At 41.3% G+C, this 25,545-nt stretch overlaps 1 protein-coding gene and 1 long non-coding RNA gene across 18 annotated transcripts in view; one reads left to right on the top strand and one right to left on the bottom strand.

The window, feature by feature from the left end:
* NFIA (nuclear factor I A) overlaps nt 1–25,545 on the bottom strand; it is a 348,955-nt gene that overhangs the window by 133,610 nt on the left and 189,800 nt on the right. The window lies entirely within an intron of this gene.
* Nucleotides 2,037–7,721, top strand: LOC118171136. Its single transcript, XR_004753061.1, has 3 exons — nt 2,037–2,182; nt 4,224–4,303; nt 7,330–7,721. It is a non-coding gene; the product is annotated as an uncharacterized LOC118171136 (long non-coding RNA).

Below are 25,545 nucleotides of genomic sequence, written 5' to 3'. Positions count from 1 at the left end.
TTAAGGTGAGATTCAAAATGTCATACGGGGCCCATGTATTGTGTGAGAGCTGAGTCTTTGGTGATAGCTGGTTCCATTATGATCCCTTGGCCCTGTGCAGAGCACCTGAAAAGACAGCATTCATGTGACAAAGGCTGGGACAGGTACATGTGCTGTGGTGGGCTTTGCCACCAAAGTTCCTCTTAATTTCACACACCAAAAATCTGCCTTAGAGAAAAGAAGAATGTCTTTTCTTCGGAGGTACGCATTTTGGTCAAAATTGAGAAAAGAAGCTGAAGAAAAATAGTCAGTTTAAGTGTCAAAGCGCAGTTAATAGGGGCTGAATCCATTAGTCATGACAGGCAAGCTTGCAATAAATTATGGCTGTCTTAATCTCCACCACTAGGCAAAAGCCTTGTCTGATTTTTCTCCACTCCTTATTCAAAAGCACTGACCAGTTTGCCATGTGCTACTAAAGACACAAGGACACTGGAGTGGTGAACGCACCAAGTATCTGACTTTGCAGGTTTATCAGCCTTACAGAGGTACCATAACCCAAGCAGAAACTCTTCCCATATCTACAGACTGCCCCTGCTTCACACAATCTAGGAGAGGGCTCTTACCCATTAACCTTGTACTGGGACCTTGCTGCCAGGTGCAAGTATTGCTAATTATCAGTCCTGCACCTGATAATAAGGACTGCCACCCTGAGATCCCCACTTTGCTGAGCTCTGTATAAGCATGGAACAAAGAGAGCCTTCGCCTCAAAGAGCTTACGATTTACTAGGCCTACCAGGAGAGCAGGACAAGCACAGCTTCTTACTCTACCACCACGTGTAAATCTTCAGAGCTCTGGCCACAGCCAGTCATAAATACGAGCAGGTATGAAGTCATTCTGTTATTCACTTTGTTTATTTCAAAGCCTTGAAGGAAAGAGTATATTGTATGCATGTAAGTCCCAAATGTAACTTTAATAAATACACAAACCACAGAAAAATATGATTTAGACTTAAAATACTACCTCCGCTCTAACGAAAATGTCAATAACGTAACATGATAAGGAATGTAGTTTATTGGCCTGCTGTTTTAGATAGATAACGGAGCACATCTGAAGAGTGCCTAAAAGTAACGCTGAACTTAAAGAACAGCAGAACAAGTCACTGGTGGCTGAATATTTGCGTGCTCGGGACTGACGGGGTCAAACCTCACAGCTTTTCTCACAGACTGCCCCTAAGTGAAGCTCAGGCCTGCCGGATCAGGCCGTACCTCTGGCAATCTCCAGGCCCCTCGTTTCGGTGCACCCAGGGCAGGGGGCCGTCTGCCCCGGCCACACGCCGGTACCTCGCCGTGTCCGAGAGCTCTGGACACGAAGGGAAGGGACGGCCTTGGAGCCGATACGTGCCACGCAGGCCGGAGGAGTCTCTGGGGATCAGCCTCTTGCAAGATTGCAGAAAGCAACATATCCTGTGAGCATCAGCAGGCCTTAGCGCACACGCTGACTTCCAGATCGGCTTTTACAAATATTTTCTAATTGATCCAACTGTGGTCTAGAAGATGGAATTTTATTTTTTTTTTCAGTTAATTTTTTAAAAAATCTATTATCTACTTGAGGAGACTTCGTTGTCCAACTATCTTATTATTTGTTACATAGAAAAATATGTTTGTGAATGGCTCCATTATTTCAGCAGTTAGCCTTCTGCTGCACAGAAAGTTTCCTTTCTGAACAGCCACTCATTCATTCTGCTACACCATTGTACATGTTATGGCTTGCCATACCAAAAAAAAAAAAAATCTTTTCTTTTTCACTTCTTTCAGTGCTCCAATTATTATAATAGTTTCAAAAGTGGCTTCCACTTTATTTATACCACATCACTTGGGTAGAGGATAGCTACCCACAATAAGTCTAGTTATTTTCCCAAGTAGATTGCTCATTAAATATTGTATATAAAAGAGCCCTCTGAGATTCTGAATAATCCACAAAACGTTTTTTAGATATCTCTTTCTACTTAAATAAATAATTGCAGTCACGAACGTGAACCAAGTACTGTGCTTGTAAGGTTGAATTAATAAAAACTGAACTTTATATAAGCCTCAGCTACAGAGCATTATGCTGGTGAAGAATTTCAGGTGCAAATAATCAGAGATTACTACACATGAGGGAATTCACCAGTGGTCATGAATACCCTCAATCTACTTCCGTGAGGTACGCAATATATTCTCTAATATGATATAGTGCAGGCTCTGTTACTGTGTTTTATAAGTTTTTACTGAACTGAAGTCTTCTTCCTGTTCTACTCATATTGCTACTTATCTGTAGGTAAAGAAATAATTTCTTTAGTGTATTTACAGAATGGAGAATATACCACATGCTCTTAAATTTTTCCTGTCTCCCAACTTCTCTCCTTTTGAATTAGAGCTACGGTACCCTGCAAATGCTATAAAAACAATAGCGGGGCAGGGGGAAGGGACTAAATTTATATGATGTCTCTAAGTCTTCCCCGGTCAGGCTAATTCAGGCTAACTGCTTCTAACAGATCAGTGAGTGAAAAATCCTAATTTAACCCTACAGCAAAGTGGCCTCGCCTTTTACTTATAATAAGTTCTCCCAGTTATAACGATGTGCTCCATCCCAGAATTTACTTAAACTCTTCTAAACTGCAGTGGTAATTTAAAATGTAGAGTTTTGTGTTACAGATCAGATCCTGAGCTAGATCTGGAATAATTCCATTAAAAGCAGTGGAACTACAGAGATTTCTATCAGTTGTGGTAACACTATAAACCTCTTGTAAATAAAGCCTGCATTGTTAATGCCGTCACTGGTGAAGCAAATTCTATAACCTACAGCACACAGACAACCCGTGCAAGCTGATGAATTTTACAAATCATCTCTAACTTTTACTCAGAACTGGTTTCAGTCACAATCAGCCAGACAGCACGTAAAGTTGAATCTTTACCTGAGTAAAGAACGTCACATATTTTCTAGAGAAGAAAGGACACAGCTCTTAAAAGAAAATTAAAATTACTAGAAAGCTTCATTAAAAGTAAGAAGGTGTCTGATACAGGGAGTGGCAGCAAACTTGTTCTTGATACTGTGCCCAAGGAGAGGGATAAAATCTGTCTCTGGAAATCTCACTAAGTCACAGATACTCTCTCTTTTTTTCCTCCCTTTATTCATTTAGTTTCGTGATAGCTGCATCATTATTTGCACGGGATCTTAATAATAGGTAACTATTTAAAGACCTGTAGCTATCTTCTGATGTGGTGTAACATAAAAAAGAGAATGGCCTAATCGGTTTACTACTAGTTTAATTTGTACCGTTGAACAGAGACGAGTCTCCTCTTTCCAATTAAAATCAGTGTTTGAAATCTGAAAACTGAAAACTAATCCTAAGTAAACTTTGGACAGGTGTATCAAGGTTTCCCTAGGTGGGACCTGGGCTCTGTCTCCAAAGGATGTACAGCCTTATCCCTTGCTTTCTAACCGCAGATAGTGAATGACCCAACCCGAACATTCACTACTAATTGGCAATGACAAATGACTTGGTGAATAATGTGCTTCCAGGCAGAAGAATTTTGTCTGTGTGGACTCCTGCTAAGTGAACTTTGCTAGGACTCATCATTTTTGCCACTTTCTGCCTTTGAAGACAGTTTAGGTAGAGCAAGACACAATGAGTCGCTTTCTTGTGCCTGGAAAACAAAACATCAAAAATGAGGGAAGAAAGAAGGGTTTAAAATGTAGAGCATAAATATGGGTAGTCAAAACAAAGTAAAAACAGGCAGCTGGCAAATGGGTATATGAAGCAAATAAAGGAGGGATGCACAAGGAGACAAAGGGAGGGGGGGAAACAGTATGGAATAAAAAAGCAAACAAACAAACAATGAAGCTGGAGAGGTGTAAGAATGAAGAAGAAAATGCTTCTTTGCATAGAGGGGATAGAAGATCTATTTTTGATAAGGACAGAAAATCTCTGGGACTGAATTGTTTTCTGGGTAAAGTTCAGCCCAAACCAGGCTGCCAGGCCGAGGCATTTACAGACTTGAACAGGACAGAGGGCTCCACAGCCTTTGTGCTGATCTCCCAAGAAGGGGAGAAGGCGATCAAGAAAGAGTGAAACACACAGCAAAAAACAGGGGAAAGGACAGATGAAAGCACTTCTCCTGATTTGGCTCTGAGCCATAACTACACAAAGGACTACGCTGTTTGATAACATTTGTATTTTTTTTTTTTTTATGTTCAAAAATAGGCACTTAGAAAAACGTTGCTTGATAGCAAACACTGAGGAGCAACTGCAAGCTCTCACGTAGATCCTTACTGGAGAAACAGGTGTGCCACTCAGAATCCTGCAGGATCACCTATATACACCACTCTGTGCATATAGAGTCACTTAAGGGCAGGATTTTTGGGAACATGATGACTAATTCCTTTAGGCCCTTTAAAACCAAGGTTCAGACGTCAGTACTGAACTATCCATCTGCCTACCTCACTGCATAGCATTTTATTGATGAGGAGAAGAAAATCTGTTTGAAAAGCTAATACTGCCGTTACTCTTCAGAGCACCACGTGTTTTTTTCCATTCTAATTTTATTTAACAGTTAACTGAAATCCCCATATTGCTTTCCTCATTCATACCAAAACCTCACAGCATTAAGAAAGCCACAGATACTGTAATAAGTCATGACTCATATCATCCAACATCACCCGAGTAGGAATTACACATTTTACTGTAAGGATATCTAGGCCATCTCTACATCTAACATTTTATCTAGAATAAGGCCAAAACATATCACTTTAAGCACAGCGGGAAAAAGGAAGTTTTTGTGGTTAAAGCAAAGGCCAATGAGTCAGATGATGTGGGTTCTGTTTCCAGGCCTCACGCAGACTTCCTATGCAACTTTGACTGAATCACTTCACTTCTCTGTGCCTCAGTTTTCACATCTGCATGAAGGATGTCAGAATGTCACATCCATTCATCTTGGTTTCTCAAATTTTTTGAGACATCTGGGTGGGACATGCAAAGTGTTACGATAACTACCATGCATCTGTTATTCGGCTGTGAACAGAATGATTATGTGCTTCTGGATGGAGAAGAAAGTTAATAGAAAGGCCAGACTCAGACCAAAAAAAAATAATATAATAATTATGATTTACTCTAAAGGAGCAACTCATCTCTGGTTTGACCAACCCAATCACAAGTGAAATAATTCAAAGGATGCAGTAATACAGAGCCTTGGAGAAGTAAACACTGACAGACCTCTGAAATCCCTTGACCTTAATCTAGGTTATTGCACTGTGCTGTATCAGATGCAGCAGTCTTTATTATTTATAATTCATAGACATATAATTAAATCTTGCACATTCATTTTGAGAAAGCACAATAGCTAAACCACTAACCCTTAAGCATAGTCTAGCAGTGGCATTTGGAGAGTCAGCCACACTCTCTCACCTATGCTGGCAAACACATTACTCTGGCTGTGAAGGAAACCACAATGTGGGAAGGAAAGCCTACAAAAGAATGAAAACAGAAAGTGTCTAAGGCCTTGGCAGAAGGACACTAAATAAAATAGAGAGTGGTGACTCATTTTGGCAGTGAATCCACCTCAACCCCTTCAAAGGCTTTGGCAAGAGTCCTCGGAGGAGACCCCAGGCTTTTGCCAAGCCACAAAACACCACAATTATTATCGCAGCAGTCATCAACAAAACAGATTTTGTAAACTGACTTGTTGGCACATAGATTAAAGAAGCTATAAAAAGGAATAACAGCTGTTTGGGTTGCCCTATGCAGAAAGTTACTATATAAAAAGTACTTTTACACATATCATATATATGTACACACACACACAGATGCACATGATGTGTACATGAAGAATATACAAACAAGCAAAAGTGCCAAAAGCTTCTGAAAGATTTCATTTCTGTTCACGGAGAAAAAACTCTCAGGTCTGAAAAGTTGTAAACTACAGACCTGATCCTCTTCTCACTCCTACCAGTTTCACAATATTCGCTGTACATTTTCATTAGTTTCAACAGTGTTGTTTCCATTATACAAGTGTATAATGACATGAGAATCTAGAACTAATAATGGCTACTTAAATCAAAGTACCACAGACCTAATTCTCCTCCTACTTACTGGTGCGTAAATCAAAAGAATATTTTTAACATCAAGGAATCACACTGACATGAGGGGATAAAATGGCCCAGCCATCATTTAGTACAAACTATAACACAGAAGTGTCCTAATGGTTCACAAATTTTTCACGTTCAGGGGTTATGTTCAGTTTTCATAAGCTAGGCATGTTAGAATATTTATATGAATAAAACAAATTCAGCTTTAGTAATTTAAAATTATATTTGCAGCGGATGATGAGGGTTTGTCTACCTAGAGCTCTAACACGAAGGCAGGAATCATGCAGCAAAATAAACACCTAAATTCAGTCAAAAAAGTGGTGTTCCATGGTTTTTATGCTGGTATGTAGAGTGTAGTTAGGTTTAAAATTTCCTAAAACTTTTTTTTTTTTTTTTTTTTTTTTTTAATTTAAAGCAGATGAAAGAGTCCTTTAAATTCATAGGTTTTTTATTAAAGTGGCAGTAGAGAGATGAAACTGAGAACATGGCACCAGTATCCTGCTCTAATCTTTATTCACTAAGGATATCAGTGTCCATTTATAGTTTCCACAATTATTTTTTTTATCACATTGATAAGCAAGACTTTAATAGATTTTTTTTTTTTTTTCTTTTACACTTTTCTTGAATTTGAACTGCTTTAAATTTTGGTAATGCATAACACTGAAACATCCTGAAAACAAATTTCAGAGAATCTGCTATATAACTCAGTATATGCAAGGGGCTCAATTAAACTCCATGTGCCCGGACCAGCATCCAATAGCTTTTAATATCATCTTTTCACCAAAAAAACAGGAGTTCAGATTTCATCATTAAAATTATACCCTGCTCCATGGAAGTACTATGGATGTATAGGTTGCCAGTGAAAGACGGTGAATCTGAACTAGCAGGATGTTTATAAACTCTACAAAGACATAAAGGCATAGGTTATGGGAGAAATGTGGGTATAAACAGCAGATATGGTTGAGAAAAACATCTGCATCCCTGTGAATTCCCTCAAGCAAATGGATAAGGGCAAAGTACAGCTGAGATTTCTTGCTACTCCTGCCGAAGAAATGATGTGACCTATTGACCCAGCAATAGTAGAGGATATTCAGTAGTGGAGATGAAGCATTTGGACTTAGGTGTTGATCATTTGGCTGGTTTAATAACTTCAAAATGACTGACTGAGGGAAGCTGCTGCATCAACCCCAGATGATAATGCTTACTTTTCCGTTGTTTCGTTACAGGGTGAAAATACGCAGAGGTAACTCGAGACACCGAAAACTGCTAACAGATGAAAATTGACAAGTTGTGGGCTGAGAGTGAGACTATGAGAATGCAGTATTTACTAATGCAATCCACCTGAATGCAAGTATTTGCATAGAAAGACTCCACTGTTCTGTTATTTTAACAACAAATATTTTCCAGCTGCATAAAGAACCGTTTAATATTTTCAAAGTAACATGTCCTCAGGCAATTTGTTTATTTACAAGTGCAATCCAAAAATTAGCTAGGAATATATTTACATCTTGTATACACAGGCAAGCATTTAGCACAAGATGCTAAGAACACAAATAAAAATCCATACATTAAAAGTTTTTAGATCAAAATATTTGCCTTTTATTCTTATCCTTTCATTTTTTTTTTCCAGACACTTTGGACTACGTAATGCATTATACAGACCCCAAATTAGCTAGCATGCCAGCAGAAGCAGCGAGTTTCACCTATCCAAGTATTTAAAAAGCTTGCAAGCACACACTGTCTCCTGTGCAGCCCGGAGATCCCTGTTGAGTCTATGCCAAGTCCCTGAAAAGTTGGACACTGCATCCGGTATTTACACTAAGCTAAAATTCTAATCAGCACTAACAGCAGTGTGTTTTAATTCACCCTTATGATTTTATTTCAATCTGCTAAGTAGCACAACTGCCAGAAAGAAACTGCTATAAACTCCAGTAAACAAATGCAAAAAAAAAAAAAAAAAAAAAAATCCAAAAAAAAAAATTTAAAACTTTTTGGGATAAAATTTTCACCCCTTTATACACACAGCCCCAAAGTCTGAAGCTTTGGTGGAAGCTGCGTTTTGCCGTTTTTTTTTAAAATATCCTCCCTCCCTTTTCTCTTTCTCTTTTTTTTTTTTTTTTTTTCCTTTTCTTTTCCTTTTTTTTTTTTTTTTTAATCCCCCCCCAACGTGTTTGGTACTTTTTAGCCAAGGAAGGAAAACGCTAATGTTATTTTACACCGGCTATTTCACCTCACGTCCTCCCCTACGCAGCTTTCTGCCAAGTGCTGTGAAACAAGAACACAGTAACTACTTGAATCTCTGGATGACACTATAAATCGTAGTGCCAAGAGGCTGGTGCCAAGTCCAGCATCTTCCTTATTTTTGGGGAAAAAAAAAAAAAAAAAATCGGCAGGAAAATTCTGAGAAGTTGGTCACCATTTTGGACCTGTTCAGTGCAGTCAGACCTTGGCAGCCATCTTACAGCTTGGCAACCATTTTGAGAATGTGCCTGGCAAGCTCTCAGAGCTCGCCGACACTGTTTCAACACAGCACTGGTTAAATATAGTCCAAATTAAACAATACCGTGTAATATCAGGTAAACTCACCCTTCATAAATCCACTCAGCACGATGGTTTACAAGTACATCTTTAAAGAGCAGGGGACATTGTGCTTTTTCATCGAGGCCGCGCGGTCGCCGCGTGCCTTAACCCTTTCCGGGCATGGGGCTGGTGAAGCCCAGCAGAGACCCCCAAAGCCAAGGTCTCCATGAGGCCTTTTGGGGGCCGTGCTTCCCCCGGACCAGCAGTGACACGGGGAGACCACGGACGGCACGACATGGAGGACGTGTTCCCTGTTACCGCCGTTTAACAGAGCCCTGGAAACCCCACCGGGGAGCAAAGGAAACACCGCGTCGGGGGATGACAGGGATTTTCAGGGAGACTACACACAACACCACGTAAACCAGCAGCTGTTGTGTGAGAAAAACTACTTTCACAGCTTTAATTTCCTGATGAACTTTTCCATGTGCTCCTCTCCCAGGAAAAAAAAGAAAAAAAAAAAAAGTTTGATGAGAAAAATCCCTTCCAGCAGCCAGACATCTTAACGAAGCCTGGTTTATTAAGAGAGCCCAACGCTGGTGCACGTTGTAAACAAACACTTCCCTTCTCCTCCCCACCCCACAAGATCAGTGTGTTTTTGGACCAAGCGCTTTTCACTTCGGCGGTGCCAAAATCCCAAGGAGGACTTTGTGCCAGTTGAAGAAAGGCACGGTTGTTAGAAACCACGTTGGCCCCGAAGTAGGAAAACCGTCCACAGACGGAGGCCGGGAGCGCGGGCAGGACAGGCACGCGGGGGAAGCTCCTTGTCCTGTGCCACGGCGAGGGGTACGGCAAGGTGCTCCGGCGGTATTTCTCCCAGTGTTTTAAACAATCCCTGCGCTGAAGAAGTTCATTTTTCATATTTAATGTAGTGTAAACACATTTAATAACTTCAGGAGGAATGTGGGGTGAGTGTTTTACAGAACAAACAGTGCTATCTCCAGGACTGCTTTACTGAAGTTTAGTCTACACGGGCTCTAACTCTGTCAGACCTATTTGAATAAAACTTAAAAGATAATATATGGGTAAAATCCAACACTTGCAAAAGCAAGTGTGTAAAAAGGCAAATATTTGAAGGTACTAAACAGTATCCAAGTATTAAAATGACATTTTGGGGAAGTATTTAATATCTGAAGACAAATGTCTATTGGAAATGCTTACTACACACATTATATTCTGCTTCTTATCTTGAAATAATTTACAGTGGAACAGAAAAGATCAAGTTTATGCTCTATTAGCATAAAGTTTAAACTATAAGGGTTTTTTGACCTTGAAGTCTGAATTAAATAATGTCTGGGATTTTTATTCTCCCTCTTTTTTTGCCCTTTTGAAATTTTAATTTGGGGAAAAAAAAAAAAAATTAAAAGCCAACTAATTAAGTGTAATTTCATAGTGAATGAAATAAATTAATTAAACCATAATTGAAATGACAATATTAAATATGAAAATATTATGCTGGAGTAGATCAGAATAAAGTCTTGACACTGCTGGATATCTTTTATATTGAAGGACAGTATCTGCAGCCGCATGACGTCAGCCATGCTAGAATAGTTGGGAATGCATTGATAAATTGCTCCATCGATTCTGTTCTGCTTCACTTACCATAATTATAGCACAGTAATGGATGACATGAGTGATATATTTTTACTTTAGAGAAAAGCCAAGAGTTTGCCTGTTTCTTTATGAGATTAGACCAAATCCTTTCAATTAATACAGCATGATTGATATCTAAAAGTGTACTGGGGTAAGATACTTGCTTCATGTGCACATCTTTAAACATTATTGGTTAAATATTGAAATAGGATTCAAAGAGCAGTTTCAGTGCTTTAAATAACAGTGTCATTTTGGTAATATGAAAGATGTATCGTCACAATTTTCAAAGACTTTTTCTGGGCCTGTTTTAAGTGTTTTGATTTTCTTAGATCTAAAAATCACATTTGCAGTTAATATTCATTTAAGCCAGGACAACTTTTAACATTCCTCCTGAAATCCATGGAACTCACTTAAATAATGCTTTAAGGGATCAGCACCCTCACTGAAGTCCCTGCCAAAACTACCAACAGTTACGTTGGGAGAAAGACTGGGATGCCTGCATTATGCTTTTCAAATATATATGGTCCAGGTTCAGTTTTCAGCTGCTCTCTGTTGAAATCAACTCCCATTGAAGCCAACTGATGAGATCCATGTGGAGACTAAGGACAGCCCAAAGAATGATTTGTGTCCAGCCCTGCAAATGGCTATTTTTAAGACCCTGGGAATGATTGCCCAGAGAAGTGGATGTCCCTGGAGTTGTTTAAGACCAGGCTGGATGGGGCTTTGGACAACCTGGTCTAGTGGAAGGTGTCCCTGCCCATGGCCATGCCCATGCTCATGGCAGGGAGGTTAGAATTAGATGATCTTTGAGGTCCCTTCCAGCCCAAACCATTCTACAATTCTATGAATAAGAGTAAGTAGAAGGTGAGGTAAACAAAGATGAGTTATAATAATGCCTTATTGTTGCAGAGGAATGGCTACACAGTGCACAGCCATACATCCCTTCTCCAAATCTGCCAGCAGTAGAAGAAAGACAGCAGTAACCCACATGGATTCCTCACCAACAAGATGTGGAGGCACCTGCATGACTCCCCTGTCTTTGGTCTCTCTTCCAATATTCTTTCAGCACAAGTTACTATAATTCTGGGTAGTCGTGCCATCCATACAAACAGTAATCCTTTCTAAAAGCATTTTAAAGTATGCCACTGAAGAAAAAGCACCCTAACCCTAATGCTTTAGGAATAAATAACCAAGTTAGCTCAAGAAGCAAGAGAGAAAATGTATTCTTGCAGAGGAGATGTGAACAAAGGTGGTAGTAGGTAAGTCAGAGAGACATAAAACCACTGTCACAGAAGAGGAATCCGTATTACACAGACACACAGGAGAAGACTTGTATCAGTGCTGGTAAGACTGTCTCATTAAATGCAAAAAAGACCTGCACATTTCTCACAACTCAAACTTCCCTCATGTTGCAGGTTCTTCACATGAACAGAGAAAGCATATGTTGTACATTACTATGTATCCAATATTATTACTATTTTAGCTGTTCCAGTTTTGAAAGGGGTAACAAAAGACTCCTGAATAGGTGATTTTTAATCAATGAAAACTTTTTTTCAGCCAGTCCATGATAGCTTCATGCTGAATAATTTCTACATAGAGGTCAGCAAAAAAAAACAATACTTGTGGAGTTATGAATGAATCCAGAAATACCAGTGCAGAAAAAAATAAATAATAAAAAATTAAAAAATTACTGAAATGCAGCCCATCTCACAAAGCATTTTTTCGGCATTGGTTCAGGAATGCCCATAACCAATTTCTGTAAAAATTTTTAACCTGTCCCCTTCCCCAAAGCAGCAAATGTGTAAGGTTGATCTGTGCTTATAACTGTTGAATTCATTCCCTTCTCATGTTACAAGGGCTGTCACTGGACATAAAGTGTAACTTGGGATGACTGTGGCAGCTATCAAACCTCCTCTGACACATTAGAGCGTCTGAAACCCAGACACCCAAAGGTTTACATCAGAAAACTCCAGCATGTAGCGAACAACTCAAAACCAGCTATCGACCATCCTATTGATTTCCAGTGGGGAAACCAAGACAGGAAAAGCACTCGAAGAGATAGGATTTCTTTTCCTCTCCTCATCTCTAACTTAGGGGCTGCCAAACTCGGGTCTTCTCAGGCTTAAGCCATCAGAGGTTTGTGTTGTAGCTAGCCAGGATGTCTGCCTAAGATAATTCAAGCTGAAAGCAGACAATGTGCAGTGGGAGCTGATTAGCCACTGACTTCCAACGTGACCTGTCTCAGTCCCAAAAGAAGCTTCTTGACAGTAAGATATGGAGGCTACAGCACAGCTGAAAAAAATATGGTTATCTTTTCAGATGGTATTTGAGGACATCTGACTTTCATACTTGGGCAATTAAGAGAGGTGCTTTTTGCAACTGGCAAGTCCCAGCCCTGGCCTTTAAAATATTTGATCACATACTGTAGCAACAGGTTTAAAAGAGATTTTTTTCCCCCCAAACTCTCTGCAGCTGATATGAAATATAGCAAGGATTAAATAAACCTTAAAATAATTCACAGTATGGAAAGAAGGTGTTTAAAAGGCCATATATTCTTCATTCCTTTTTCTTCATCAACAAACCCAGTCTGCTATTTCAGTAACTCTGCTGAAAGTATTCCAGATTTGCATCACTGTAGCTGAAGGCACTTTTGACCTTATGTGGAGACTGGGAAAATAATAACTATAGGTGTGATTTTGATCGTTTATAATTTAAAAAGAAATATCTCCTGTTTGCTTCAGATCATCTGTTTCACTCATTATATTCATATCTCAGCTATTATTTTCATATTTAATTTGGGTATTAAATATCCACTTCAAAATGAAAGCTTGATTCTGGACCCTGTGGATTTTGCAGCTGAATCTTAGCCACAGGAACACCCTTTTCCAATTATAAAGTGCATGGCTGGGGTGTAAATCCTAGAGCGTATTTTATACTGAAAGTCGCAATGTTAGCAAAGCACTGAAGAAACCTCTGAAGATATCCAGTAAAAACCTGATGAGATTGTTGTCAAAAATCAGAAACATTTTCTGCCTTTGCAAATACAATGGTGCTACAGTAACAGAGCAAGACCATCATCTGTTATTTTTAATTTGTTATGTTAATGGGCTGCAAGGTCCAAAGTATTTGACATATATGAACTGTTCTGCTTGCTCCCCTTTGTAAGGCTCCAGCATTTTTTACACAGCTCTGCAGGAACACAGACCATAACGTCTGGAATGTTTTGATCTTATCTAAAGTTTTTAATAACTTTCTGTTTTATACACTACATATTTTACATTTTTTTTTATTTCAAAACTCACTTTGCAGCTGTTTATTCCCCCCCCCCCCCCCAGCTCAAGAGGATTCTGCTCAGCTGCGGGTCCCCGCAGGACAGAAGCGGAGGTGCCCAGCAGCCGCCGTCCTGCCCCAAGGGGGTGCTGCAGAAGTGCGAGGCACCCCGGCTTCCCCGGAGGAGGCAGAGGAGGCAGAGGAGGCAGAGGAGGCAGAGCTGCTGGGCCGTGGCAGGGCCATGGCCAGGACACCCGGCAGGCAGCTGCTCACTGGGCAGCCCCGCAGACACTTTACAGCTGCTTTCTTCGTGGCATTCCCAAGAAAGTGATGTGCCTCTCCCCGGGCGATGAATCCACCTTCTGGGATACAGGGATCAAATTGCACTGCACTTGAACGGCCAGGCTGAATCGAGTCCTCAGGAGGATATTCTTTTTCTTTTTTTCTTTTCCTCTTTGCAGCAAAGAGAAAATACGAGTGCATGCATTTATAAAGCGACACCAGACTATTATGTAAATACTGCACGTTGGAGTGAGTATTTTAGTTTTTGGTGGGACAGCAGGAATAAGCTTATAAATCTGGGGCCTGGGGTCAATACTTAAGAAGAGATTACCTCTAAGCTTTACTTACACATCTATTTTGGCCCAACAATTTACAATGTATTTCTGGAGAAGAGACTAGTCCCTGCTCATTCCTGCTGGCACAGGGCATGTGGCAAGATGCATCTTCCTGAGAAGTCAGGGGCTAACACGTAAGAAGGGACAGTAAATTCCCGCTGAAGCTGTAGAGAAGGCGATCTGACTTGAGCTGCAGCGAGGATAAAATAAATCTACTCGGCTTCAGGCCGGCACTTTTTCTGGCTCATGACACAGGCTTTCATGCAGTCTTGACGCCTATCGTACAGCTCGTCATGACCCTCACCCTGACAGCTTCGCCTCAAGCCAAGATCCAAGAGGGCTCCTTCCAAAACAAACCAAGACAAAGTTTCTCTGAAGCGATGTTTTTCTGAACCGAGCAAGATGCAACTCTGCTTCCACCCACGTCGTAACCCATGCACATGCCCAGAGGCATGTGACCAAAGCACATGGAAACGCACACACCAAGTTCTCCAGATGCCAAACGGCAGTCCAAAAGCTGAGATCCAGACATTGCAATGTAGCTAGCAAACTGTGTCTGCAAATCTGCAGCCCTGTGTTGTTTGAGGACATACGCTGCAGGTGCTATCGTAGAGGCTGCTGCCTGAAAGGGGCCTGTACACTTCCAGCTATGTCATCAAGCACCCAAAATGAGGCTGTAAAATAAGAACAACCTTACAGCAAGGCAGCGCTACCCGTGGAACGAGATTCGCAGTGCACAGAAAATATCAGAAGGGATCATCAAAACATTACGATAGATACTAAAATGGAATTCCTGTTAAAATGTTCGCTTACATTATACATAAAAGCAATATATTTAAGTGTGCTTGTAAACATGTGCAAAGTTATTTTACTGACAGAGGCATTCCGAGAGCATAATAAGGAAGTTACGCTGGTAACAAAGTAGCCATCTGAAATAATAGTAAATGCATTATTTAGTAGAAGTTAATAGTACGGGTTAATAAGCAGTACATGCGGATTGTTTGATTTTGTACTCTAGTGGCAAAGGAAGATATGACAGCGTGTTTGGACGGAGGAACCGGAATGTTTGAAGTCTGCAGCTGCAGAGTTTCGGAGCAGAGTTACTGAGGGCAGGCCAGAGATGACCTGAACTCGGTTAGCTGAAAAAAACCCGTGAGAGGAGGTTTCCATCCCGCCTCGCAGGGTTCGCTGGATGCGCTTTCTGACTCTCTCACGAATAGCAAGTAAGTCCCTGTGTTCAAAATGATGAGCTTCATGCTAAAACCCTTGTTTAGCACCACAGCAGCGTGCTTTCTAGATCTGCAAATTGCAGACCATTTCCTAGAAGGTAAGAAAATAGCGAGCTATATAGGAAGCCATTCCTCCCTGTAAAAAGGAGGGTGAATGCACCTATAAAAAGAAGGGTGGATGAATGTATTTGCTCTTTTTTCTCCTCGGACTGAGAGGCACATGGCAGAAAACGGAGCGGGATCAAGTCCAAAGAACTATCCTCCTTAAGGATACGCTACGCGGTATCATCAGCGAGTCTCAGCCAATATTGGCTAACAGTCGCTGTCTGTTTGCCAAGCAGAAGTTTGCCATGTTAAACTGTCACTATAATGCCACCTTGAAGAGGCGTTATCATCACTCTTGCGATGATACACGGCAACCGTGAACGGAAACGGAGGCCGGAGCTCACACATCTGAACAACAGACGATCCTGGTGCCGCGGATAAGTAACCCAGCAGACAGCGCTGCTGCTTATCGCAGCGGTGATCCGGGAGCCCTCCGCCACAGGGACTGCTCCTTCAGACGGGCATTCCCCGCTGTAAAAACTACACCGTTACATGAGTTTATAGCGTGCCATTTACTGAATTCATTAAGAATACTGAGCGTACAGAAACCCATCTTGTTATTTCTCTATGTTTACTGCTTCCCTGCCCTGAATACAGTGTAAAAGCACAACAGACAGCCACAAAATCCCCTAAGCGTCTCATGGAATTGATACTGACCTTAAACACCATTGACAAAAATTCATTTCCAAGGCATCTTGCCCTAAGACCTTCACAGGTGAAGGACAGAGAGACAGCCACACAGCGCAGGCTGGATTTCCCCTTTCCCCTTTCCCCTCTCCTGATATTGAATGAGGTGTATAAAACCTGGGTAAAGGAGAGCGTTACACCAGACAAAAGTGCTGTATGCTGCTGGAGACAAGGCTCACCATATGGGAGAACACTTACCTAACACAGCTGCACAGCCCAGCTGGGGGTACTGCACAAATTGCCCCTCATTAATATGGCAAAGTTATAACCTGGACTTAGAGAAGGCAGGAACTGAAATTTGGTCTGATACAGGGTGCAAACTTTTTTTTAAACTTAATAATGAGTGTATAATATTGACCTTAGTAATTACAGACTGGAACAGTGAACTCTGCATTAACGGCACCATATTGATTTTGCAAATGCAGAAGTACAAAAATACTTTTATGCCTTAGAAAGGTTCCAGCTACCACATTTGGAAGACCGTGGGAGAACAGGAACTCGGAGAACTTTATTTATTCAGTACCTGTCCTAAGCATACACCTAACTGCCTTACTCACAGGCTCTAATATTGAACAGCCCGATAACGCCTCCTCTGGAGTGCCCTCCCCTCCCTTCCAGTCAAGGTGGTTCTCCACAGTTCGTGGAGTTGGAGTCAACTCTAATGGCCCAAACACAATTTAACTCATTAAAATACTTTATTCAGTATGTAATACATCAGTGAATTAATATATTATTCACTGATACATTCTGAACTATTTAGCCAGCTGTATGAAATGTTTCTAATACATTAGCTGACATTTTTTTAATTACACAAATACTTTGTGTAGCAAATAACTGTTCATTATTTGGCAAGCCCTGCAAATTATATACAGTTAATTATATTCAGGTTGGTGTATTGGTTATAAATAACTGTGATAAAATTGTGATATCAGTGCTGACAGAATTTTAGAGGAAACCAACATTTTCCTGTACTGAAGTAACTGAAAAGTATGAACAGAAACCCTGCTTCTAAAAATGCAATTGTAAATGAAAAAAAATGTATGTGCACAAAATTATTTTATCTCACTATGTATTTTTGCCTTCAATTCTTATTAATTTAATGGTTTGTCTTAATTTACAGATCCAAATTTTAGGAAAACTAAACAGCTGAGAGTTTCTTCATTCCTGTATTATTATTATTTTAAATATTCTACAAGTGATTGACTTTTAGAAGTTTGTAATTTTTAAAACTAACAAGGCAACATACTCAAATTTATAGAGGCCCTGAAATAAAGGCCAATGACAAATCATTGCTTGTGCATTCTGATCTTAAACAGCATCCTACTTCCCATAATCAGAAGAGTTGAACTCATGAAAATGCTATGCTGGACACGATGGCCAACCACTGCTTTTCAGAGCCAGATCCTCTGCAGATTTACTTGCAAAGATGTGAATCCCAAACTTTAAAGACTGACTTTTGATCCTGCTTTAAGATCTCCGTGAAGTCACGTACAGCTAAACTGGAGAATGAGCACGTAAGCCAAGCACGGGGACTGCAGGAGGTGGGAAACCTCAACACCCAAAACAGTTGAACCACAGCAGTGCTGTCTGTCACACTGCAGTCATTTGCATGCATTCAGACAAAGGTGATCAGCTTTATAATGAAATAAAAGTTGTACATAAAATTCTAACAAATTACTGAGCTCATGCTATTCTCCACTACGTCATCCTAAACCAGTCCGTGCAGTCAGTTCTGGTTTGCCTCAGCACAACCAAGGTAAAATTTGTTTCAGTCTGTGCCTCGTGCAGAAGCATACCCTACCATCTGCCTGGGTTCAGCTAACCAGCCTCCTTTTCCGAAACTCCCTGAAGTAGCAACCTGAATATCACACCTGTTTATCACGACAACTCCCTCTAACAGATCCTTCTGTTTCCCTGTCCTGACTATTATATCTGTTAGCATCCTGTAGCAGGCAAGGGGAACATGACCTCTTCCCATACACAAGGGAAGAGGCTGAAATTTTGAGCTACGGTGATGTAGCCTGTCACCAGGTGTGGATTAGCTGTTCCAAGTCAGTGCATGTCACAGGGCTTTGAGGACGTGTGGAGGCGTGATGAAATTCAACACAACAACATACATCCTTAACTTACCACATCCTTGTCTGAAAACAGTCATGCCTGGAGGGACCATTTCCCATATTGTGGTATGTAGTAAAATACAAACACAAAACCAAACTCAAAACCAACAGAACAAAATGAAGCAACATCATCAACAAAAAAAACAACTAAAAGGAGACTGGATACCTTTTGCAAGAGAAGTATTGCTAGATGTAGGGCCGGTGGGAAAAAAAAAAGAGAGAGAAAAAAAGAAAAATAAAAAGGAGAGTATTTTCTTCAGTAGGGCAAGTTTCTCCTGCAAATTGGCAGTGAATCAGTTACTAAATGACATGCCTAAAATCAGGTGGTGGATTATTGGAAATGAAATCTTTGTCCCAGGAAAGCCAACGGCAAAAAATCCTATTGATTTCAATGGGACGGGGTTGTCTCTCTGGACTTAACAGTCAATCATGCAGAATTGGCAACAGAGTCCAAATGTCCCTGTTTGTTATTAGACCACGGAAATCCGTATTAGTTTGCTTCATCTGCACTTGTGGCCAGCACATCAGTGCTTTTTTGTATTTTTTTTTTTGGCATGGAGGTGTAAATAAGCTGAGTGGGTTCAATTTTTCAACCCAAGCCACACAAATGAGAGCTCTGCTATTTCTCCCAAGCATTTCAGAGTCCATTTTCCTCCTGAAATGCATGGGCAGACTCACCACTAATGGGAGTGCTGTGTTTACAAGCAGAGGGGAACTAAGCCTTTAGTGTTTTTGCATATTTGCAATACAGCATGTGGTTCGGATGGGAGGAAGGTTTATTGGAAGAGGAAGATGGAGAAAGATGGTGGAAGAAAAAATCTGGTCCTTAGAGGCTAGTATTGCTGTTAAGTATATATAGCCTTCATTTTTCTCAGTCCTTTCCGCAGAAAAGCTTTGGTGAAGAACAATTAAACTAAAGTGCAGAGGCTTAATATTATAAATACTATATGGTGGTATAATGCTGCTATTTAAACAACTTTTAATGAGCAACCTTTCAAAATTTAAGTTCTTGGAAATTCTTGGACGGCAAGCCTTCTATTTGTGACTAATCTTTTTTATCTGAAAGCAAAACCAGATCCAAATAAAAGGACACTAACCCGGTAACAATGTAGAAAGAGTGTGCGTGTGCACAGTGCACACCCACGCTGAAAAACGTTAAATGGATTTACAATAGTGAGGTTAGCGATAGATGAGGTACCCGAAGATAGATATGGTACCCGAAGTCCATCACTTAGGTTAAATATTGTACGGAAATCACCACAGATTGGTACAAGGCTGAGTAAACAAACGATACAAACCATAGCGGGTATATTTGTCCAGGCAGATATTAGTGCAATACACAAAATGGGACCAGGGAACACTGAAAGTGAAAATTTGTGACCTGTGAGTATTCCCAGAATGCCCGTAGAACATTATTCCCCCTTTTAACCTTAATTTTTATTCTCTGTCTCAATTTCTGCTCTGCTTCTCCCATCATAGCCCGGGCTACCTAGGCTGACAGCCGTCGCGGGCCGAGGTAGCACAGATGGGGCGGCTGCAGCTGCCTCTCACCTGACAGACTGCGAAGCCCACCGGGACACTTTCCCTCTCCCTTTATATCTGTCTGCCCACATTTGCAACAGCGCCTTTCCCCAGGCCTTTATTGAACGTGTCACCATGCCACACAGATGCAGCGAGAACGTGGGGTTCACAAGTGACAGGCCCACAAGGTGCTCCTCCGCGGAGGAAACCTCGGGCGGGCCTGCCCGAAAGCATTCATTGAGCAGCCTGGTGTGGGCCCTGACTTAATGCAGTTCAACACGCCTGGCTCCCCGAAGGCACGACGAACCCCTCAGGGAAACTCGGCACAGCTGGACAGACTCATGGTGCCGTGGATTTTCGTGGTGCCATGCCGCAGCAGGCATGGGTGGCAGTGCGGGAGCTGCCTGGCCTCTCAGGGCTGTGGGCACGACGCTGGCCCTTGTACAGCTGCTCCTGTGCGGCTTCACCATCAGCTCCGCTAAGATCCCCCCAGCCCGGAACACAACTTTTTCAAAAGGAACAACCTCCCCTCCTTTGTTTCACCTTCAATTTTGTGCCAAAAATGAAAGGGGGGGTAGTTTTTCCATGCCCTGCTTTGCCAAAAAAAAAAAAAGTCTGCTGCCACCTGACCAGGCGCTGGGGCCGCAGGACATTGAAGCGCTCTCATTTACTTCCACAAATAATCCCACCTGCATGCAGAGCGCTCGAGTTTCAAATATCAGGCCCTCAGGTCCGCAGGCCTTGGAAACGAGGCCGTGTCGGATTTACAGTGCCGGTGCGTGAGCAGGGGCGAGCGTGGCCATTTTGAGCAAGCTCGGCAGGCAGCACGCCGAGCTGAGCCACGGGCCCCGCGCCCCGACCACGGAAAGTTTTTTGCAGCGCGCTTTCACCAAAAACTATGTGTACCTCTGCAAAGCGAAGCAGACACACTGCACATGGCTCCAAGAAGCATGCCGGCCTTCCCCAGCCTGCCAACGCAGTCATCAGTGCTGTATTTATTAAAAGCTATAAAGCGAGGGAAAGGCCCCCCGTTATATTGTCCCCGGCCTGCTTTCTATTAAAGCAGAAGACAATTAATGCAGACTGCATGCCCTTTACTTTGGATGGAGTTAAGATTTTGCTGGCTGCTACACCAAAACTTCCCATGCTGTGTTTACTGAATTGAATATAATCTTTTTTTTTTTTCTTCTCCCTTTTTTTTTTTTTTTTTTTTCCTTCCTACCTTAATTTCAATATTTAGAATGGTTTAATTATATCTGATATCTCCTAAATGTTAAATTGCTGCCATGGATACTGTACTTGTTTTAGGCTTTGCCCATAACCCAAAATGTAACTAAAGATTAATAGAATGCTGAGATATTTTTGGCTGCAAGTGAAATTTAATGAATAAACATTTAAATAAATTACCCCAATAATGAAACAATATGCTATTAATGCCTGAGCTATGCTAAATGCTTCGCTTCTTTCACAATTCATGCAAATACTGGGGGAAAGAAATTATAGTGGTGAACTACATTAAACAAAATCCTTCCTAAACCACACCCATCAAACAGTGTCTCCACAGTATTGGGAACAAAAACTGTGGCTTGTCAGTCAAAGTGTCTAACTATGGCATATGGGTAAAGGTTTCAGTCTGCTATCTCCAGACTCATCTTATGGCCCTGGTTCAACACTACTGAACTGCTCTCTAGACAAAAGACGAAACTCATTGAAAATCGGTGCTGCGAGCTGTCTGGTCAGTGCGACCGTGCCGCCTGCGTCTGGATGCACACAAACTACTGGCATGGGGGAAACGCAGCGCACTTCAGAGGGCTTTAGAGTTTCCTAAGAGCTGAAAAAGAAGCAGCCTGAAGGTTAAAGCTGGCTAGTCAGAATGGCATACTTGGCTGCATATATAGCCAGGTGGCCTGGGCATATTGGCAAACAACTGGCAAACTGCCCAATACATATGGCTTAGATTGCTTTGCTCTTCCCATGAAGCCTTCTTAGACTCTTGAGCAAGCATTCATTTTAGAGCAAAATGCATCCAAGTGTTAAATAAAAGCTTCTCCCAAATACGTTGCGTGTAACCTTTTCCTTTAAATAATAAAGAGATAGCTATATTAAATAAACGAATTGTATTTTTTTAGCGTCTTCTCACATTAAAGTGGCCCCCTCCCCTCTGGTCTTTTTCTAAGCAGATCTGCCCTTACTTTTGTTAACTCCTGAAGTACCAAATACGCTACTTTTTCAGCACATTCGCCTTTTGAGAGGTAAGTACTCACTGCAACATTGAGCTCTTAGCACACCATAACTTGGCGTTTGCACTGAAAAGTCGGGCACTTGAGATGCATGTTAGCAATGTCCTGTGCTGCTGCCACCACACAGAAGCCACGGCAGATGTTCAGGGTTTCTCCCAGTTCCTCTAAGCTTTAGGCAGAGGGTTGCCTTTATTACATGTTAAATGACATTTTATTTTGAAACGTGCTTTCTCTCACAAACTTACAGTGAAGTCCCAGTAGAAACGTAAAAATGCAGAAAATTTAAGTGAAGCACTTGACACATACTTCACAGCAAGTATATGTTTAAGCATCAATCCTACAGCACAAGTCCTTGTGCTAAGGCTAGTGTAAATACTGCATTAAACATTCACAACAGCTTTGGGGAAAGGGCTAAACATATTTAAACAATTAACACATGCCGAACTCTAAGCCGGTGCTTACACGCCACTGACTCTAAGCAGAGGTTGTGACAAAGGTAAATTCTTCTAAATTAAAAGCAATGGGACTCCTGTTGAAAGCTCAGTAAATGCTTAAGTGTTTTGCTGAACTGAAGCCTCAGTTAATGAGAACCAAGAAATAATTCTCCTCCGTTCTAGAAAAAATGTGCTTGCTCACCCTCATTCCTCTAAAAACCCTTTCTGCTTCAAGAACAGGGCACTAAAGTATGGGAATGCAGTGAGCAAAATTAAGACAATAACCTTATTTTCACTTTAATAGACTCTTAACTACAGCTCTTCAGCAGTTAAAAAAAAAAAAAAGTCCAAAAAAGAAAGCTAAAAACTTTTCAAAAAGCTGTTTAACAGCTAAAACCGAGTTACTGTTACTGTGTCTCCCGCAGGTAATTCTGCATTCCTAATGAATATAAACCTTGATATTAATATTTTTTAATTAAAATCAAGGTCTTGTTAACATTTAAAGGCAAGTGTGTCACCTGCTAGTAAAAGCAACTTCTAATAATCTCAGCTTTACAGTCCTCATCTCTGAAAGGATAAATATACCCAGCATATATGGATTTGGATCTGACTTCAGCCAAAGTCTGCAGACATTACCTCTGCTTAATCATTTAATCTCCTTGTCATTTTGGGTTTTTGATAGGGCTCCCTTTCCTCTATTCTTTGCTTGTTTTGTGTGTTTGAATTATGAAATCATCAGGTCAGGGAGTAATTTACTTATATAGATTCTTATTTATATAATGTCTACATACAAGGAGGACCTGACCTTCACCAGAACCCCTATAAGCCATCATAATATAAATAGCGTACATTATTTACTTAACTTCCTTGCTTCAGTTTCTTTAAGGGGGGAATAATATTTACAGGGATGTTGTGAGGATTAGCTCATTACTTCAAGAGCCTTGAAGATGAAACATGCAATGTAAATGAGAAATATCAAGTATCAGTGACACTGATGAAATTATCATCACCATTGTTAAGAGCGGCGTTCAAGAGTAAAACTGGGAGAGAAATGTGTCTTTCTGCAAAAACGAGTTGCTATAGGCCAAAACACGATGACCTTGGCGCCATCTTTTCCTTCACCTTCCTCATCTCCCTCCTCACTGGCAAAGAGCATCATTTGGAGCTTTATGAGAACGTCTCCACGCCAAGTTGGACATGCTCCAGGCAGAGCTGTCCTCATCCAAGGGCAACACGTGAAGTGCTCTCAGGCAACTCAGATGGCCTGGATGGAGGAAGAGAGAGGGCGGAACAAACAATCGGGGAATTGTTTGTCCTGCGCAGGCTTAGTTGCCGGAGACTGGACAATTATAAATTTTTCTTGATGGCGTGAGCTGGAGGCTCCAAGATGGCAGCAATGGGGAAATTTGAGGCTGTAAGTCCCCGCTGGAGTGTGCTGTGAGTAGGGGTTGTATGTGCTGCCGCAGCTCGTACTGGAGCTGCAACGCGGCTCCCAAATTTTCAGATGGACCAACACTAATCTGTTCTTTTTTATCTTGGTAAGAAAGATCAAAAGAAACCCAAACTCCAGGGATAATGAAACTCTGCGTACAGGTCTGACTACGTTTGGCAAAGGATCTGTGGGCCAGATCTTTACTGACTTTAGTAGTGCTGCTTCATTTAATAATTCAGACCTCGTTATGCGGACAAACCAAACCTGGATCCCGCTACTGCTGGTGCTGAGGGGGCTGAAATCCGAGGATGCGTTTCCACACCACGCGGTGAATGCCTGCCCAGTACGTATGTGCAAGATGCAGGGAGACTGCCGAGTTTTGCAAGGCAAATGAAAGGAAGCCTTTAGGAGAAGAGTAGAGTTACCGGCCCTTAGACGTAACCCAAGTAAGCCGAATAAAATCAGTGCTTCAGACCAAAATTTACCTGGGGAATCGCAGCAAACCAAGAAGTCAAGGGGAAAGGGAAGGGGGCAACACCGTACAAACCAGACGGAAAGCCTTGCCCAAGCCACCCTGGGCTTCATCCACCTGGCCAAGGGCACGGGGGACCAGGGCAGCGCTGGCGGCGCTGGCTCGGTGGTGGGAGCAGCCGTGCGGCAGCCGCCCTGCCCTGCCCTGCAGCGGCACACGCGAGTGCTGCGGGTGATCTCATTTCCAGTAGTTGAGTGAAGTAAGTGCGTAAGTATGCAGGATTGGGGCCCTGGAAACCATGGAGAAACTGGGTTTCTCTTTTTATTACAGACAACTGCAGCGCCTGTGGACTGGTGCAGAAATGTCCATTTTCCCCGGAGAAAGACCTCGTCCTGTGATTATTATTATTATTTTTTTTCATATATAAATGACTCTGAAAGGAACTTTTGAATAAAAATAGCGACTTGAAAAAAAAGTTAAAAATATTGTCTGGCTAAGTAAATAAGCAGATTTAAAGCACGAGGATAAAAATGAGTGTTTCCCATAAAGAGTAAGCATGTTTTTAAAAAGAATTCTGCACAAAAGATAAACTTTTTCTAACTGTATTTTGATTAAAGTTTTGAAGCTGTTTATTAGAAGTAATTGCTTTTCCTCAAGGAAAAACAGATGTATAGATGCAGGAGTTTGTTTCTTCTTCTCCTTTGTGTGAAAGTGCACATGAAAAGTGTTTCTATAAAAGAAATACAAGAGCTGGAATAGTTTATGTCACTGTAAAGATAATCATAAATTAGTGCTTACTGTGCCTGTAAAAGTGAATGAGACAGCTTCCCTTGCCTGTCCTCACGCAGGGAAACTTACTGAATTCTCTGAGATTTAAAAAGGAAGAAAATTATGGAGAGTAAAACTTGACCTAAGAGCTTCAGAAGTGTTTCTTTGTTGTTGTTGTTTTGTTTTGTTTTGTTTTTTAATTTTGCACTTTTCCTTTAAAATATTTTTTAAAAACTTTTAAAGTCTACATAGAGAAGTCCAGGGCTGAAATATTCTTTGTCCCTACCACTGCTGGTCTTTGCATTTTTAGAAAACTTATCTGGCTCCTACTGAGCCCAACAGCGCTGCTGGCCGTTGGCTGGAGCAGAATCCGGCCCCAG

The sequence above is a fragment of the Oxyura jamaicensis genome, chromosome 8 (genome assembly GCF_011077185.1).
Source record: "Oxyura jamaicensis isolate SHBP4307 breed ruddy duck chromosome 8, BPBGC_Ojam_1.0, whole genome shotgun sequence".
Lineage (NCBI taxonomy): Eukaryota > Metazoa > Chordata > Aves > Anseriformes > Anatidae > Oxyura > Oxyura jamaicensis.
This window is presented reverse-complemented; position numbering and strand designations above follow the sequence as displayed.